The sequence below is a fragment of the Monodon monoceros genome, unplaced genomic scaffold, assembly GCF_005190385.1.
Source record: "Monodon monoceros isolate NGI ecotype Baffin Bay Population unplaced genomic scaffold, NGI_Narwhal_1 Super_Scaffold_20, whole genome shotgun sequence".
In the NCBI taxonomy this organism is placed as follows: Eukaryota; Metazoa; Chordata; class Mammalia; order Artiodactyla; family Monodontidae; genus Monodon; species Monodon monoceros.
The window spans coordinates 74,510,288-74,526,639 of NW_021703777.1; the positions used below are offsets into that span (position 1 = coordinate 74,510,288).

At 45.9% G+C, this 16,352-nt stretch overlaps 1 protein-coding gene and 1 non-coding gene across 2 annotated transcripts in view; one reads left to right on the plus strand and one right to left on the minus strand.

Moving 5' to 3' along the window:
- TBC1D1 (TBC1 domain family member 1) overlaps positions 1–16,352 on the minus strand; it is a 288,411-nt gene that overhangs the window by 25,106 nt on the left and 246,953 nt on the right. The window lies entirely within an intron of this gene.
- TRNAG-UCC lies at positions 11,568–11,640 on the plus strand. The gene has a single exon. It is a non-coding gene; the product is annotated as a tRNA-Gly (tRNA).

The window sequence follows — 16,352 nt, forward strand, 5'->3', positions numbered from 1 at the left end:
ATATCAAATAAATAGATGATAGATACATAGGTACATTGATTGATAGATAAATGGATGGATGGATGGATAGATAGCTAGCTTTGGAAGTCAGATAGACCTAAGTTTATACCAATTATTGGCTGGAGGAGCCAGTATTAAGTTTCCCTAAACCTAAATTTACTCGTCTATAAAATGGGTTCAATTACCTCTCCAGACAGTTTCAAGGCATAAATGAATGAGTGTATGTCAAGTGCTAATTAACGTAACTGCCATAAAATAAGCTTCAATAAACAGGAGCCATTACCAATTTCATTCTTATTGGAGAACAGTTAATTGGGGGCATCTCTTTGAGTTCAGGATTTCAGCTGCGGAGAGACAGACTGGTTTCATGGGAAGGCTCTGATACACCTAGGTGTAAATGGATACTTTCTGCAACAATGCACAGCTTAAGCGGGGCCAGTCACCTGGTGGTCAGATGTTTCCCAAGTCCTGAGGGAGAGACAGTTCTGCGGGGGGAACCCAGCTTGGTTTCCTGGTTCAAAAATCACACCTGTGAAACTTGATCCAGGTGGGAAGTTCTTCTGGTTGAGTCTGCTGAAGCAACGGTTGGTTATCAACTTATTTCTCTGGGTCACTCTGAGGTCATCTCCTTAATTAATTTAAAGGCCAAGGGAAGTCACAAAACCTAGCTGCTCAGCCTTTGCCTAAAAGTCCATCACAGCAGCTCTCCTGTGTTCACTGCATACGTACTTGGTGCCAGGCACCATGCAAACAGCCTGATGGCCATCAGTTTCTTTAATCCTCCAACAACCCTCCAGCGGGGCAGCTGCAATAATCCCCATTTATGGATGAAGAACCTCAGGCTTGCAAAGTCCAAGGTCACAGCTAGTAAGTGCTGGAGCCAACACTGCAGGTAAGTGAGGGAGCTCTTCCCAACTTCACAGAAAACCATTCATCCTGCTTCTCTCTCCCCTGTCACGTGTGTTGATATTGCACCTGAGAACAAAAGGTTTAAAATTCTGATTTTTCTCCCCTGCTAAAGAGCAGCACAGCCTATTGTAATCAGGCTCTACCTTGCTCCGGGGTCTCTAGACTCTTCCTCCAGTCCTCTTCATAGGGCATCTCTGTTTACCCCAGTCCCTGCTCAGGATTCTTTCTGGCCTTTCAAAAAACAACTGGCAACAATTTAGCAACTAGTTTAAATCCCTTTAGTTTGGCTAAGATGCCCCTTTTCAGGGGGACCTGGTTGGAGCAAGAGTGCCACCTGCTGGAATACTTGGGTCACTGCCAACACACATTCCTTGGGCCAAGGTGGGCAGGCGGGGTGGCTGAAGCTTAGCAGAGAGGGAGCCGCAGTGTTCGTGCTGCCCAGACCCTTCCTGGGCAGCTACGAGAAATAACTCGTGTCCGGGCACCAACTTACTGAAACTCAAAGTCTTGCTCAAATACAAGTTTGGGACTTTCAGGGAGTCCATTTCTTGGCTCCAAAGCCTAGGGCTGGGATAAGGCTAAGGCAAGTGGGGCAGGGCCATGCAAATAGAGGACTGCAACCCATCTTTGTTGAAAATTGTGAAGTCTTGTTTGTCATGGGTTTTTGCATTTATTTTGACCTCTTTTAAGTGCGTTAAGATATGACTTATCTTGGGCTTCCCTGGTGGCGCAGTGGTTAAGAATCTGCCTGCCAATGCAGGGGACATGGGTTCGAGCCCTGGTCCGGGGAGATCCCACATGCCATGGAGCAACTATGCCCATGAGCCACAACTACTGAGCCTGCGCTCTAGAGCCCGCGAGCCACAGCTATTGAGTCTGTGAGCCACAACTACTGAAGCCCACAAGCCTAGAGCCTGTGATCCTCAACAAGAGAAGCCACTGCAATGAGAAGCCCACGCACTGCAACGAAGAGTAGCCCCCGCTTGCCACAACTAGAGAAAGCCCATGTGGAGCAACGAAGACCCAACACAGCCCAAAATAAATAAAAATAAATAAATTAAAAAGTATATATATGACTTATCTTGATTACTGAGTTGTTTGGCAGCACACACTCTCCCTTACATTTTACACCCACTGCAAAGCCCTCATTTGCCTCACGCTAGTATCGGCCCTGCTGCAAAAGGATTCAGTTTCCTTTCAAAGCTCTGTCTGTAGATAAGCTACACTCAAGAGTCTCCAGGCCGAACGCCCACATCAGGTCACCAAGCAGCTCTGTGTCTACACTGGGTCATTCCAGTCCCCTGACCTGCAGCCAGGCCAGATGGGGAGTTCTTTACCTGGAGTGTATGGGAGGGTTTGGGAGGGAGGATAGTTCTGGGAACTCCTGAAATTTTATGGAAAATTATGTGCATTTGCTGGGGAGATGGTTTATCACTCTCCTTCCAATCTCCGAGGAGCTTTGACCCCATAAAGGGTAAGAATCACTACAGTCTTTATAAAAGCTTCAGGCTTTATCAAGGGTCTATGCAGGAAAGAGCAACAAGAAATGTCTTCCCATGTCTGCCCTTGTAAAACAAGTGTCAGCTGCCTGATCTGTAGTCTGTAAACAGTGTTGGGCAACCGTGATACAAAGATCCAAGTGTTTCTCAGAGTTTGGAGAAGGGAAAAATTGCACTCTTTTGATAAACTGGAGTCTCAACTGGACATTGAGAACTGAATAGTTCCTCCTTTAACTTTGCCTTCCTTAACTTTCACTCCCTGCTGAAAATCTCTCTCAACCTTGCCATTGTTTTCAGGCAAAGCTCTTTTGCAAGCTCCAGACTCTCCTCTGGAACAGCCTTCCACCCTCTTGGCATCCTTTACCCATCCTTCAAGATCAACTTTCTCAACATTTCCAGGCAGGGCTGGGCCCTTACACACTCCCGTTACCCTGCAGATGACTTTTCTCCATTGATTTGCATATTGATCTCCCTTGCCCACAAGACTGTGAGCCCAGGAGGGTAGGAACCCAGTCTTCATTTCCATAGCCCCAGCACCTGGCACAGAGTCAGTGGGGGGGGGGGGAAGAAAAAGTTGGATGAATAAATAAACAGATCTGTGAATGAATGAACAACCAACCCCCCCCCCCCCCCCGCGCGCGCCTTCTGATCCTAGATGAGGACGACAGTGAGGCTCCATAGACACTAACAGGTCATTGAGCCCGGCTGAGCAGGACCTCCTCCAGGAGCTCCACCCTGGCTGGCTGCAGGCCCCTGGCAGCTGTGCGCTGAGATCACACCGCAGCGGCCCTTCGCAGTCACTGCTACAGCCGGCCCCCTCGCCCTGCTTTTCCTTCCTTTTGCTGCTCCCTGGTCCAGAGGAAGAAGTAGGGAGACACTAACTGGGGCGAATTCAGAGGCGAGAGAGTGGTCGCTGCCGATGCCAGCTGTGCGCCTGGCAGGGTCCCGGAAACCTCAGTCTTCTCCGGGGTTCTCTGTCCTTACCCTAGTGAGGACCCAAACGGAAAAACTATTTGACTCTTTCGAACTTCCTTCAACGGCAGGAGAGAGCGAGCCACATTTCATGCCCAGAAATGCATTGTCCGTGAACCTAAACAGCTCGCTTTTCTCTGCTTCCTCCCACCAGAATTAGAGTCACAAGAAGTCTGATAAAATCTCCGAACGGACGACCGCTCCAAGCGCTGCTGGTCCCAAACATGGTTCAGAAACTGGAAAGAGAGCAGGGAGGAGGGGCAGCTTCATCAGCTGTTTCTGTTCCTCCTCTGAAGGCGGCACAGGCCTCCGAGGAAAACCCCAGGCCCGGACATAGCTGTGCGCATCACTGAATCGTTAGACTGGCCACAAACGAGAGAAAAATTTCAAACAACAAAGAGGATTTTTCCGTGGTCTGCTGAATGGGGTTGGCTTCTCTTTATGTTTTGGTTCCTTCTGGTGGCAAGGCCTCACCTACGTGGTTTCCTCAGCTTGGGCCGCCTTCCCCAGAGAGCCACACGAGCCCTACACAGCCCCCCGCGCGTTCTCCCCAGGAGCTCTCCTCAAGGAGGCAAAAGATTTTTTTCTTAATGTAGGTAAATCCGGAAAAGACTCAGGGTTTTAAGTCATTGTTTTGTAAGCAACCATTGCACCTTCTCTTGTCCGCTTCTCAGAATTACTGGTCCCTTCTCCGAAGAACACAAAAGCCCACGCAGGAAAAGAAAGGACTGTCCCAAATTTATAGCTGGGAAAAGGGAAATCTGTTACTATTTGTCCTCAAATGTTCACCCAGTCCAAAGTCCCCACCTCTTCCGGAAGTCAGGTAGAAACAGGCCACTTCTCCCAGACCCCAAGGTTCTCTGTCCTGCGCGTGTCTTTTCGGTCGCCCTAGATCTTAGATCTTTCTGTTCCCTTTTGTACCTACTAAGCGAGTAATAAATATTGATTGACTGATAATAGCCAAGTCTAAAACCAAGGGCATTTCTATAAAAACAGAAACCATTTAGGAAGCGCCACTCTAAGCCAGGCCCTTTACTTCACGTTTAATCCTCACTGCCATCCTGTAAGGTAGGTGTTTTGATTCTGTTTTGCAGATGAGAAACAGAGGCTCAGGAGGATTCTGGGGTTGTAAGCAGCTCCTCAGGGGCGGTGCTAAGCTTGCGAGACTGTCTGACTTACAAAGCTTTGCTCTCCGTCACTTTGGAGTTCCCAGTGTTTCAGCAGATGGCCCAGGGAAGCTTTCACTTACTGACACGAGGGACTTAAGGGATCAGGACACCATGTAAAATGTAGCTGGGCCCAGAGCAGGGAGAGGCTCCCTATATGCTAGAGGTGCCAGTGCTTTTGCTGGCAGAGCTGCACGTCCTGCCCAGGCCAAGCCCTTGTTTCTAAAGTTCTGCCATTCCCTCCTAACCATAAGCAGCTCTTCTCACTCCCGTCCACCTTGGGTGGGTATCAGACTAACCCTTGCTTTGTCTCCTCCGACTAACCAGCCCTGTGCTGAGTGCGTGGCATGTGTGGTGGTTCTGAGGATGTGTGTGACTGCTGATACTCTCTACAATCATGCCCATACCTGATATCTCTGAACCTATTCCAACATTCTCTACTATAGAAGACAGACTGGACCTCAGAATCCTTCTTAACACAGCATTCCAGGCCTAGCCACTACCAATCATTTAGCCTTGCCTGAGATTAAGCCTATTTGTCATCATTGGCATCACAAGTAATCAATAAAATTTAACTTCCATTTCCTTCTATCCTTCTTGCCTGCCTTCCCCAGCATTTCTGGGATGGATAGTGTGATGGATGGACGGATGGATGGATAAAAAAAGAGAAATTGAGTTCTCGTCTTACAGAGGAGCCCTGGTTGGCACCACTCTTAATTCTGCTGACTTCACTCAATGCCAATGCCTCCTTGACAAAACTTGCTCTAGCATGAGGCATGTTTTGTGGCATTTATTACAGGAACTGGTGAGATTCCTGGGTCACTTGGAGGCCATGGAGGGTCCTCAACGTCAGCATTTTGCTTCTCACTCAGTCTCATTTCCTCCCCCTCTAACATATGCTTGAGCTTAAAAACATCCACTCACCCCAAACTTCCTTCTTCTTTTTAAAGCTCGAGCTGACAAGAGAAATTTCTTCTCCCACTCACCTTTTTTTTTTTTTCTCTGCAGGGGAAAAATACAGCTCCGCTGTGGGGTGTGTAGGAATGGCCAATTAAAAACTCTTCTGCGTCTTTGGAGCGATCGGCATCTTTAACCTATGCCATTAGCTACATGGAGTTTCTGAATCATCCCATGTTTTTCCAAGGCCCTTTCAGAAGCCCTGACTTCTGGTTTTGAACCAATCCAATGATGGTGATATCAGGATATTCCTTCCCTTAGCAAAATACCACTCCGTGTTCAAGAGGAAGGAAATGTTAAGAAATTCTTATTCAAGAGAAGAGGAATAAAACAGCACTTACAAAGCAACATTTTTGAGAATTGAGTAGAAGTAAATCAGAAGCATCTGGACTGTGTGCTGTTAAAACATGCTTTTGTTTCCCTAGAAAGGAAAAAAAATACTTGGAAAATATACCTTTTATAAAATGACACGTATTGGAAAATAGCTGAAGATTTTTCAGAAAATCAAAATGTAGCATAGATGGCCCAACCCTAGTTATAAATATCCTGGAACCAGCTGGGGAGCAAAATTAGGCGGTAAAATGATTGTATCATTTGTTGTTCCAAGCTGGAAATGACACACGTACACACTGCTATATTTAAAATGGATTACAGGGACTTCCTTGGTGGTCCAGTGGTTAAGAAGCCACCTTCCAAAGCAGGGGACACGGGTTTGATCCCTGGTCAGGGAACTAAGATCCCACAGGCTGCAGAGCAACTAAGCCCACGCGCTCTAGAGCCTGCGTGCCACACTAGAGAGAAGCCGCACTGCAACTAAGGCCCGACACAGCCAGATAAATAAACAAGTGAATAAATTAATATCAATAAAATAAAATACAATGGATAAGCAACAAGGACCTACTTATAGCACAGGGAACTCTGCTCAATATTATGTAATAACCTAAATGGGAAAAGAATTTGAAAAGGAATAGATACATGTATATTTATAACTGAATCAAGTTGCTGTACACCTGAAACTAATACAACATTGTTAAACTATATTCCAATATAAAATAGTTAAAAAAAAAACAGAAGAGGAGGGAACACTTCTAACTCGTTCATTTTATGAAGGCAGTACTACTCTGATACCAAAATTCTTCCCTCATTTCTTTCAAGAGTCTGCCCTCCCTGACCCTTCTATATAACTACAGCATCAGCATCAAAAAACAAACATACAGGGTTTCCCTGGTGGCGCAGTGGTTGAGAGTCCGCCTGCCGATACAGGGTACACGGGTTCGTGTCCCGGTCCGGGAAGATCCCACATGCCGCGGAGCGGCTGGGCCCATGAGCCATGGCCGCTGAGCCTGCGCGTCCGGAGCCTGTGCTCCACAACGGGAGAGGCCACAACAGTGAGAGGCCCGCGTACCGAAAAAAACAAACAAACATACAAACAAAACTATAGCATCACTCACACACACACACACACACACACACACACACACACACACACACTTATTCCCTCACCCCGATTTGTTTTTCTTCATAGAACTTATTACAGTTGATACATATTTATTTGCTTATTTGCCGACTCTCTTGTCTCACTAGAATGTAAGCTCCATCAGAGCAGGAAATTTGGGATTATTTCCCCCTATTGAATTCTTCATGCCTAGGAGAGTGCTTACCACATAATAGTTGCTCATAAAATTGAATTGAATGAATAAATAAATTGTCTAATCGTTCCTTCACTGAGAAAGAAGAGAGGGAAAGCTAGAGAGGACCTAGGGATGGCAGAACTCCAGGACACAGCTGATGAGAAGAAAACAAGCCTTCAAAGCAGATAAGCAAGAAAGTGTTGTGTCAGGAAGACAAAGGGAAATGGGATTTCTGAAAAGCAGGGAATGGTCAGCAGTGTCAATTAACGCTGAGAAATCAGGTACAACGAGACTGAAATTGTCCACTGGGTTGAGCTGCGTGATGATCACTGGCCACTTAGAGAGAGTCATGTGGGACCATCAAACTGCCGGAAGCCAGAAGCCAGTCTGCCTTGAAGGGTGGATGAGGGGAGGCAGTACATTCTAGCAATATCTTAAAGATGTTTTCCTGTAAAGAAGAATGTACAGAGATGGGGAAGTTGCTGGACAGGGTGAGACAAGCGAGGATATTGTGTTTAAGTGGGAAAGACTTATGGCTGTCTACAAGGCAACGGGAGGAACCGAGTTGAGAAAAAAAAAAGTTGAATATTCAGGAGAGGCAAGGTTCCCAGAAGGGAAGGCATGGGACCCAGATCAGAGGACTTGCCTAACAAGGGGTAACATCTCCTACAACTCAGACCGCAGACAAACAAGCCCGGGAGAACTGATGTGCCTCACCCACCAGCCCCAACCAGGACCCAGGTCTCCTGACATCTAGTCCAGAGCTCTTTTTACTATGTAGCTTTTCTCTCTTGCTCAGATTAGAGTGTTCAAGGGGCAGTGCGAAAGTGAGAGGAATAGAAACCAAAGCCGATGAGTAGAAAATGCCAACGGTAATAGACTTTGGCATTTAAGACTTGGAGGGAAGGTACTTCTTCCCACGAAGTTGTTCCCATCCCTGTGGTGTGCAGCCCATCAGCACAATGGTCCTCCTGCAGCCCTCACTCACCCCTGCCCAGGACGGTGGAGGGACTTCCCTGATTGGTGAGTCTGCATGCACGGCCTGGCCCTTTCCTGTCTCCTCTTCCTCTTAGGAAATAGCAGTGAAGACATGCTCTAGTTGGCCCTTGATCCCATGGGGAACAGAGCAGGAAAGCTTCACTCCACCCCTGCCCTGTGTGGAGGCCAGCGGTAGTCCAACTCTGCCCGTGGCCAGATGGGCAGTCTTGCCAATACTTGGTCTCACAATTAGGAAATCCATTAGCTCACGGATACATTCCACTTTCTCCCATATCAACTTTATCAGTTGGAAAGATGATTTTGGTCTCCACCTGCCTTTCTCCTTTGTCTTTTTTTTTTTTTCCAGTGGGTTCAGCAAAAGATGAGGAAGAAGGATGCTAATTACTCCAACAGAAATTATACTTTTTTTTTTTTTTTTAGAAATTATACTATTAAAGTTGGCTTATGAAACTGGATTCTCAAAGTCATTCTTTTCATGGTATAAGGGACAAAAAAAAATCGTAAAACACAATAGGAATATTTTCTGATGTAATTTAAACAATGACCATGCATTCTTTTCAGAGAAGAAGGGCACTGGTAGTGTAGAATATGAGAGCCTGATTCCTTCTGTGGAAAACCGCAAGGACCTGCTTTCTTAATTCAGTTGGATCAAAGTGCAAATTCACAGTTGATAACTTTTTCCAACTCATTCCAAGGTTCCACTGTTTTCTGTCTGGAAACAGACATGGCCACATCCACAATTTCAAACTTAAGAAAATGACCCAGAATCATCACAACATGTGAAGGGGCCTCACAGCAATAAGCGTGCTGCGAGGGCCAGAGAGAAACCTGCCAACATGCATTCTTTGTTGATGAGAAAAATGCGTCAGCAATTGTAAAACTAGGTGTTGGCACCATATTTAGCCATGGATCCAGACTTCAACTCCCTTCTCTCCAGCTTTTTCAGTGCCAAATACTCAATCCTAATAATCATTTCAGAAACAGGCACTATCACCTTCTCCAATTACTTCAGTCTCCATATTTCAAACTGAAAAACACTGGCCTTTAGTGTACAACTCCTCTCTGCTGCTCCTAAATGGCTCTTTGGAAATTTACCAGATAATCTTAAGTCTATCAGTAAAGACAAAGATTATCAGTAAAATCCCTCTTGCAATTTTGTTTGCAAGCTATATTAAGAAACGAAGAAGCTGGGGATTATTCAAAGACTTTATGGCACATCAGAACCCATGGGAGTTCAGAAGTCCAGGGTGGGCAGGTGGGCTGAAGGAAGCACTGCTAAACTCCGAGCAGGGCCATGTAATCCCACACCACCCGGGCCCTGCAGTGAATGGCCTCCAACTTTCCTCTAACCTTGCAGCCATTGTTCAGATTCAAAGTTCCCAGAGAGAGGATCTGGCCCCTTTGGTTTCTAAGAGGCAGGCACTTCCTCCACCTGCCACCCTCTTCCAAAAAACAGCCCACGGTGGGAGGCTCACTAAAAGGAAGATGAAGTGCTATTAAAATGGTGGGATTGGGCGTCAGGGTTGGGGGCAAAGCTGGGCAAGTTCCCCCCATACCTGGGCCCCAGTGGGGAGTCCTATGAGCATCAATTCAGTGGCTGCATTTATTACCGAGCCAAACATGGGTCTGCTCAACTACAGGAAGTAAAACCAATGTACTGGCACCAGGTGGTGGTGAAGGAAAGTACAGCATTTACTGCAGGGCGCCAAGCAAGGAGCTAAAGACAGCTAGTGCTCAGAACACCCGTACTCCCCAAGGGGTTTCAGCAAAGCAATTTTTGTTTTTTGGCTGCACCGCGAGGCATGCGGTATCATAGTTTCCCGACCAGGGATTGAACCTGCACCCTGTGCAGTGGAAGCACGGATTCTTAACCACTGCATGGCCAGAGAAGTCCTAGCAAAGCATTTTTAAAGGCCAGGTAAGGGAGAGGCATCCCAGGGTAAGTGATCAGCTCGTGCACAATTCTCTGATTGGTTGATGGTGAGGTAACAGGGTGGTGTCACAGGGGGTAACATTATCAATCTTTAGGGGCCAGTAGATCTGGGGGCTGTGTGCTCACGGTCATCAAGTAGTTAATTTCTTCCATTTGGTGGGGTTTCACATACATCTGTAAAACAACTGAGGAAATGTGCATCAGATACTATTATCTAGGTCCTTCAGAGAGGAGCTAAAGCAGAGGATATGGGTGAGGGGTCTGTCCCAGGAAGGCCCCTAGGGTCCTGCTCGGTTAGCAATTCATCCAGGACTGTTTGCTGCATGATGATCCTGGAGCTCTCGTTCATCAAAAGTTCATTCACTACATGATAATTGAGCCCATCTGGGTGAGGACACATCGGTGAACAAAACAGACACTGCCCCTGCCTTCATGCCACTCACAACCTCCTTAAATCATCCACCTCGAATGACAGACCACTGAGCTCACCCTTGTCGTCAAGAGCCCACAGTTGCTGTAAAACAATCCCATCCAAACCTCAGCCCTGGTCTCATCATAGAAAAGTGAGCTCCGTGTGCAAGGAAACGCAGAATGTGATAACGTCACAGAGGACAGATCGCCAGCTGGTGACCCGGGGGGTCAGCACAGCTTGTTGGAAACTTTGTAACAAATTTCTGATATTGGCACATGGTAGTTCAAACAAATCAACATTCCCATTTCAGCAGATTCATTTGTAAGAAATAATAATTCTCTATTCAAAGAAAGCTGAGCTACGTGTGTGAGTGAACGTGTGTGTGTATCTAGATGTGTTAGCTCACAAGTATGAAATGAGGAAGAGTGCACTTTTCTCCTTGTTTTTTTATCTAGGCATCCATGGTGGTCAACGTCAGGGAAAAATTACAAGCGTCGGGGGCTTCTGTGTCCAACTCTCTAAATTAATTATCTGCATGGCCTTGGGGAAGTTACTTAACTTCTCTGAGGTTTTTTCTCTGAGGTCTGATGAGATTTTCCTCATCTATAATATGAGAATAACTCTACCATTTTTCATGCACTTACCTTGCACCAGATGCTGAAAATTTTAAGTATATTATATAGTTTAATTCACTCCCTCAAATCCATTAAGGTTTTATTTATACTGATTTTACAGATGAAGAGTCAGACACAGAGCAGCGAAATAACTTGCCTAAGGTCACAAGGCTGGCAAGTGTACAGGAAGTAGGATTTTAACCAGGGATGTCTGACCCCAAAGCCCACACTCTCCAGCACCTCATTCTACTATGTTCTTGCAGGGTGTTTCTGGTAGGACAGGTTCGACTGCAGGTGATCAAAAAACTCAAAATTCTCCCTCACAATTTTCAGGGACTGCAGCTCCATCTTGGTGCTTTACCATTGCCAACAATGTCAGCCTCCTGGTCTAAGATGGCTGTTCACGTCCAGCCATCATGTCCACATTCCAGTCAGCACAGAAAGGAAGAGACAAAAAGGGGCATGTTCCAGGACTTCCCTGGTGGTCCAGTGGTTAAGACTCTGCACTTCCACTGCAGGGGGCACAGGTTCAACCCCTGGTCAGGGAACTAAGGTCCCACAGGCCCCACATGGTGCAGCCAAAAAAAAAGGAGGGAGGGATGTTCCTCTCCATTAGTTATACTTCCTGAAACTTGCATGCAGCACTCTGCTTACATCTCCTTGGCCACATGGGCACACACAACTACAAGTAAAGCTGGGCTAAATGATCTAATTGAAGGAAGTCATCTGCCTAGCTTAAAAAACAAGTGGGATTCTATCATTAAGGAGGAAGGGAAGAATGGATACTGAAGGACAAGCTCCATCACACGGGGTTACTGAAACTATGAGGGATAGTGTATATGAGATACACTAGTAGGGTACCTAGTAGGTACCTGGAAGATAACACTGTTTGCTATGTATTATTGTTGACCTATATCTGGCTTCCTGCGGAACACATGGAAAAAATCATGAATTCAAATCAGACAGGAAAAGGTCACAGGAAAAGGGTAGGAGAAGGAAACATTTTTAAATCACCATGATATATGTACTGGGACCTCCCAGTTCACTCGCACCAAAGTGCCGCCTTTGCTCGTTTGCAGCATCCCCGGGACTGTGTGGAGGCAGATGAGCAGATGCTCCAGCAGCCATCCCTAGCTGGACCGGTCCCCACCACATGACCTGCTGGATGATGCTATCACAGGCGACTCTTGGTAAGTAATGTCTACAGCAGCCGTTAATGGAAATGCAGTTTTCATCACAGTAAGAAATTGAAATCTCAGCCAGCCTCTGTGGGTGCCACCTGACCCATCCCTCATTTCTCATCAGACAGTGTGTTATTTTCATTCCCCCTCCCATGATTAACCTTTATCCTGAAGGGTAGAGGAAGCAGGGTAATTGAAATCCCCAGGAAATCTTCACATCATACTGCCATTTAACAATCTTCCTCAACCATCCTGATACCAGGGCTCTGAGTAAGTAGGAAAGGACCACTTTTAATTTGAGGAGGAGATATTATCTAGCACAGAAGGTTCCCAATGGCTGCCCTGAGTTGAAGTGACAGACACGCAGCCAGTCTGGAAGGGGAAATAGGAAGGGGAAAGAGAGAAAAGGGACCCACATCATTGAAAAGTTCTCAAATGTATGGGACAGCTTCCCTTGGGTGGCACGGACGTATCTGGGGGTATGGACACTATGCCTGCCTCCCCCAGCACAAAGTATGTCTGCAGCTCAGTTTGGCTTTTGCTCTTTGAAATGCAAATGATCTGTGGCTGCACAAATTTTCTCCCTTGTTCAGAAAAAACTGAACTGAACACGATGCAGAGCTGCTCCCTCAGATGCCCCTTTCCTCTGAATTCCGGGTCATTGTCCCTCAGCTCCCGATCTCTCAGAGGCCCCGTGTCCTTCCTGTCACTGCGGGCTCCTCCCTTGCAGCTTTTATTTTTGCATCACCCACTCGACAGAGTAAGCAAGGAGCTAATAGATTTGCAGCAAAGAGAACATCTGCCAAGCCATGCAAGTCAAGACATTCAGTTCTTTAATTTTGTTGAGAAAGCAAAAGCACTGGTCATCCTCCTTTCGGCAAAGGCCCACTCTGCTTACAGCTTAAGGTCTTATCTCTTCCCTGTTTTTTTCTGCCATGGCCCATTATATGACCAAATAGATCCTGGCTGCCATTTTCTTAGCCCAGAACTGATCCCGTATCAACCATGTGCAAGTAATTTCCAGAAGGGAAACTATGGTAAAATCAGGAAGGAGAGAAACTTTGATTTTAGCAGACAGCCAGAATCAAAGGCTTCCCCTAACCTCCTGCACCCTGACATGTTGCAGCCATGACCAATTCGACATGGATTGGTGATGGGGAGATCCACCTAAGCATTCCAGAGAGCCAAAGTCCCTCTGCGTTTGATTGCTAAAGATGTTCGAAGGAGGAAAATTGTCCTATCCCTCATTTGTTCATTCATGTGTTCTCAAATTCTTCTTCTTGCTTATTGTCTCTCTTTTAGGGGACACCTCTTTTCCCACCACTGACAGAAGTTCATGGGCACTGGAACTAAATCCATCTGTTCATCTCTCGGAGGGCATCCTACCCCGACTTACAGGTAAACTGGGATTCTAGGCTGGGGATCATTTCACTGTTCATTTAGTTGGATTCAAGTTCCCTCTTCGAGGCTGGAAGCGTCCTCATCCCCACTCTTACCCTAAATCATGTTTCATTTGCATCTGCATATCCAGGACACATTTGAGCCTTTAATAGCAGAACCAACAGGAGACCAGCAGAGTCTGACTTATCCTCACCTTCTCCTTTGCATCTCTGAATCCAGTGAAACCACTTGATGCCCTCCAAGACCCCAGGTATGGAGCTGACCTTTTCTCCTTGGCCTCCTGCCAGCAGTGCCAGAGGACAGATGGTGAGCCAAGGAAGGACAGAACCACAGATCTTAGATTTCATAGTCATGAGGAAACTTGGAGACTATCCATGCTTGTCACGTTACAGAGGGGAGGGCCAAGGTCAAGGTCAAGCACAAACCCGTGGCAGAGCCAGCCCCGGAGACCGAATCTCCTCCCAGTTCAGGGCTCTCTCTGATGTACCCTGATGAAATGCTGGCTGATTTGAACCAAATGACATCCCCCAACGCTAGAGCTCCCACCATCATGGAAAGATATCAAAGAGACATAAATGTAGAACAGTTGACAGAGAGAAAGGGGGAGGAGATTTTTTTTTTTAATTTACGGACATCTGGTGCTACTATTGGCCTATTCACAATGGGGAAGACTTGAATGGATCTGAAGGACGGGAGGAGAAACTGAGCTTTGGAACAGGCCAGCATGGGTCTAAATCCTACCTCTCACGCTTACTAGCTGTGTTACTTAAACATTCTGTGCCTTGATTTATTCATCTGTAAAATGGAGATAATAATACTATGTACTCAAAAAGTGAGGATTAAATGTCATTTCATGGAAAGCACTTAGCAGAGTACCTGACACATAGTTAGCTGTTGTTACTATTACAAGGGAAGGGAAGCATGAGGAACAGCCAGGAGAAAGCCACAGCACATCTGTCCAGCCTGACTGTAAGTAAATCGCCCTCCCTATTTCTGGTAGTGTTGCTAGCAGACAGTAGAGTGTGATGAAAAGGGCCTGGCTTTAAAAACTGTATTAGTTAGTGTATGGCGAAGCTGCTATAACAAAAAGGCCCCCAAATACCAAGACTTAAAGAACAAAGAAGATTATTCCTCTGTCACATCATAATCCAGATGGGGACTGTGCTGGTAAGTAAAGCAGCTCTGTTATTTACAGTTGTTCTAGAATCTTCGTTCTTTGCAAGTTGTTGCTCTGCCATTCCCATCAGGATCTTGTCAAACTGAGTCACCACCACATCCAGATTTTAGCCAGCAGGGGAAAAGAAGAGAGCATGGAAGAGGCACCCATAAGCTTAAGGTTCTAAGAAGCAGCACAATGATTTCTGCTCACATTTAAAGTGGAAGAATTTCATCACATGGTCACATGTAGCTGCAAGGGACGCTGGGAATGGATTCTAGCTAGGCAGCCACAAACCCAGAAAGGTGGGGAGAGCAAAACTATGTCCAAATCCAGTTCTCTCTGTTACTAGTTGTGTTTGGGGGCAAGTTATGTGACCTCTTCCACCTCTTTTTGCTCATTCATTTAATCAATCTCCATTGTTACTTCCTCTTTCTTTCCAAAAGTACTTCCTGAGCACCTGCTATGTGCCGGGCACTGGTCTAGGTCCAGGAGATACAGTTTTGAACAAGGCAGAACAAGCCCCTTCCCCTCTGAGGCACACTCACTGCCAGGCTAATGAGGAGCCTTTCAAGGACCTTTTCTTTTTATTCTAAATTCATATTCACTTTCATGTTCAATTTTCTATTCTTATTTTTTAATTAATTTTCTAAAAAAGGACCTCAGATATATGTGTTCTTCAGGCCCCACAGAACTTGGATCTGCCCCTACTGCTCTCATGGAGAGAACTTCCTAGTTGGGAGAAAGAAGGTAAACAAGTAAACAAATTGGGAATTCCCTGGTGGTCCAATAGCTAGGACTTTGCGCTTTCACTGCCAGGACATGGGTTCAATCCCTGGTGGGGGAACTAAGATCCTGCAAGCCACATGGTACGAGCAAAACAAACAAATGAACAAAAAAAAACAAGTAAACAAATAAACATATACTGCATTAGATGGTGATGAGTGTTAGGATGTAAAACAGAAAGGCAGGATAAGGGGAGAGAACACTGCTATATTTCACATGGTTTGAGATCCTCTCTGAAGGGGTATCGCAGAAATTGAACAAGGGGAGTAGTTCCTACTTTTTACTGTGGTAAAGACTACTGTGATTCATCTTCTTACACACAGATCTTTGTGTATGCCTCTGATTATTTTTTTAGAATTTATTTCTGGTAGTGGAGTTAATGAATTAAAGGGACAAATGTTTTTAAGGTTCTTGAAACCACGTGCTTCTGAATCCTCTCTTTTTATTGAGACTTCTCTTTAGGAGTATCAAAGAAGCAATGGTAAAGACCTAGATTTTGAGGAACTTTAAATATCATTTTTTCAAAACTTAAAGAGGCTCGAGATTTTTTTTTTGGCCATGCCACATGGCTTGCGGGATCTTAGTTCCCTGACCAGGGATTGAACCCAGGCCCCGGCAGAGAAAGTGCCGAGTCCCAACCACTGGACCACCAGGGGATTCTCAAAGAGGCTCAAGACATTTAAGGGTTACTTATATCTGAACAGTCTGGGCTTCTCCATGCCTTAGTTCCTACCTT